This window comes from Copadichromis virginalis, linkage group LG16 (genome assembly GCF_057382275.1).
Source record: "Copadichromis virginalis isolate Kocher_CV1m ecotype Utaka linkage group LG16, C_Virginalis_male_GT1.1, whole genome shotgun sequence".
Taxonomy (NCBI): domain Eukaryota; kingdom Metazoa; phylum Chordata; class Actinopteri; order Cichliformes; family Cichlidae; genus Copadichromis; species Copadichromis virginalis.
Genome location: NC_140633.1, coordinates 17,693,978 through 17,697,120, shown reverse-complemented (window position 1 = coordinate 17,697,120; position 3,143 = coordinate 17,693,978). Strand labels below are relative to the sequence as shown.

The window sequence follows — 3,143 nt, the reverse complement described above, 5'->3', positions numbered from 1 at the left end:
AGTCTAGTAATAATTGGGGCATTCTGGAGGGCAGCTTTCATATAATAAATCTTCACTGGTTCCAGTCAGTGTGTCCTCCTTGCCCTCTCCTTACCCATACTGACCAGCTACCACTAACCACCTCAAAAACTGGTTGTGTACCAGAAGAATGTACAGTATTGCATCTGATGTATGATGGCGGCAAAAAAATATGCCTAGAAAAATACCTCTCTTATATCTTTTGTCATTGAAGATTTTAATGCGTCATTGGCACACGTGCGAGCTGAGTCCTGCTGGGCTGTTGCTAATGTCGTGGCCCCCTTGTGAGAGTACATTATCTCTGAGCCTTCCTATTATTCTAGAACCGTCTTTGACTTCTAATGTGCCTATCTACACTTCCCTGGATATCTAGCATCATTATGAAATGAACTAACAATCCATTATCCTCATTTCTTGTCATTACTACAAGAAATACTCCATAGTTTAAGTTCTCTTGTTTAGCTCTCTTAATTTTCGCGAATGACAATTTGGCACTAAAAGAAAATGTATGTGCACGAAGGCTTTCACTTGCTCCAATGTGCAATGTGGAAAACAAGCCAAAAAGCCAAGTTTTGAGAAATCACAAATGCCAAAATTGCAAATCAGTTTCCAGATAGCAAACGTGTGCTTTAAAATGTGATGTTCTCAAACCTCATCCAGTCAACAAAATGTAGCAGTGTAAAGGGGTCTTTTATTCGTGCTGCAAATAAAAACCCTTAAAAGAAAATATGTTCCAGTACAGATATAAAATTATAAGCTCACGTTTGCAATCGAAAAATAGTAGCAAACCAAAGACAGTTATGTCAACATAGAGGTTGGAGATTCCTTCTTACCAGCCACTTTGGCTAAAATTCTCCAGTCTGATCTGTATCACAGGTCGTGCTCTAAACCAGGGATGGCAAACTCATCTTATATTGTGGGCCACATACACTCCACTTTGATCTTAAATGGGCCAGACCAGTAAAACTACATGATAAATGTGTCAGGGTCCTGGGACTGGGCGACCCAGGATCCCTGAGCAGTCATGTATTATATTATTATTATTATTATTATATGTATTTTGGTATTGCTGCTGCTCTCCTCCATGATTGTAGATGTGAGTGTGTGTGTTTATGTCTGCGGGGATGCTTGGAGGATGGAGCTCAGCCACCTGCAGGCCTGAGGGGTGTGGCCCTGCGGAAGGACTGGCCACACCCAAAGCCACACACCTGCCGCTGATCAGGGCTCGTCGGGGGAGCTACTTAGGAGAGTCTTGGAGCTCCCACCGACGCGGGATCATTGCTTGGGACTCCACGTTAGTTACCCAGTTTAGGTTTTGGTCGTGTAGTGTATGCCTGCCATTGTTCAGTGTCCTGACTGCTGCCGCTATTGTTTCCCGCAGGAGGAGCGTGGAGGGCTTAAGGAGCAGCGAGCACCGGGAGTGCAGACACGGGAGCAGAGAGCACTTGGAGGACACGACACGGGAGTCTGGGGAGAAACACGGGGATTTATTGTTGTTTGATATCACCCTCTGTAAATAAACACTGTCTATACGTAGAGCACCGCGCCTGGGTCCTCCTTCCCCACTCCTTCCACGGTGTGCCATGCCGCACCGTGACAAAATGTTATTCATTCAGTTCGTTGCACTGCCCTGTAATTATAAATGTGTTGTTAATTTACTGTGGACTCACTAATAGAGGAAAAATAAAAACAGGAACTTTCCTGCCATTTAATTGTTTGCTAGTTAATTACTTTGATGTAGTATGAAGGGCAATGGGGTGGGCAGTCTTCATCAATAGAAAAAGCTATAAAATGTATGCAAACACAGTTGAAAGTATAAAATCTATACATCCCTTCACATTTTCAAAAGCTGTCCAGTGGGCCTGATTTGAGTCTTTGTTGGCCAGGTTCTGTCTCTGGGGCCTTATGTTTGACACCCCTGCTCAACAACAGACTCTTCAGTCTCAGTAACAAATCTGAGACTGACAAAATAAATGTGCCCTTGATTTCTGCTCTTATGTTCAGTGTTCGTTGAACTGTTTTCTATGTGGTTGTGTGACAAGAACCAGAAATCGTTAAAAGCACAACGCATTTAATGTAAGCCAGCAGTCAGACATACTGACCTTTACCCTGGATCAAATGCCACAGATAACCATGCATGGTTATCCTCACCTAGTGACTACAAACGCCTCTTCTCATAGTCGCATTCAACAAAGGTTAATCCCTTCCTCCTTTGAGTATTTGTCAGAAAGCCCTGTGTAGTCTTAGTAAACGGTCTAATTTCTATTACAGTGGAGGAGGAAAAGCTAAGCGGGGAGAAATGTGTGCCAGTCAGGTGTGATACAGCAGGACAAGACATGAGTCAATGTTTCTTGATCAAATACTCATTGCCATTCAGATCAGGTTAATAATCCATTCCAGATCATCGCAGCAAGAAACACTACTTGTCTGCTGATAATATTTTTCATGTTCACCGTCGTGCATTTAGAATAAGAGAGAGTAAGAGGGTATAAGAGAAGAATCTCATGGGGCAGGGCAGGTAGGTCAGATAACTGAGAAAGATAGCAATTATTAATACTTAAGGTTAAATAAAATAAAATAAAATAAAATAAAATTTGATTTGACTTTGACTCCAGAATCAAGACAATTTTCCCCCACCAAGGCGAGGAATGGGACGTGGCTAGAGTTTGCAGGAGGCAGAACATATATATATGTTCTGCCTCCTGCAAACTCTAGTGATACCAGCACGCTCCCTGTGATTTCTGTGGACGATTGCCCACTCTGTATCAATCAGATATCACAATTTTTTGCTAGGGAGCTGGCAGCGAAAAGCCTGTTTAATGTCTGATTACTGATTTGGACGTTCGCTTTCTGACATACAGCTCCACTGGGCGATGTCCAGAAAAAGAGCGGCAATGTGTGAAAACAGCTCATGGCTGAGACAGAAACACAAACAAACAAACACACACACACGAACATTGCCGTAGACAAATGTAAAGATTTTCAGATAACCCCGTTACCTAGGAGAAACATTCAATGACAGAGAAAGATGATGAAAGATTGACCTCACATCCTGTTCTGCATCATATTGCCAGGACTGAGCCTCTAGTTTGGTGCCTGTAATAAACCTGATGGGGTGTGATAAG

General features: G+C 42.8%; 1 long non-coding RNA gene across 1 annotated transcript; it reads left to right on the top strand.

Moving 5' to 3' along the window:
* The first annotated feature begins 1,003 nt into the window (after window positions 1-1,003).
* On the top strand, window positions 1,004-1,554 carry LOC146690535 (uncharacterized). The gene is made up of 2 exons (XR_014915811.1): window positions 1,004-1,312; window positions 1,400-1,554. It is a non-coding gene; the product is annotated as an uncharacterized LOC146690535 (long non-coding RNA).
* The last annotated feature ends 1,589 nt before the right edge of the window (window positions 1,555-3,143 follow it).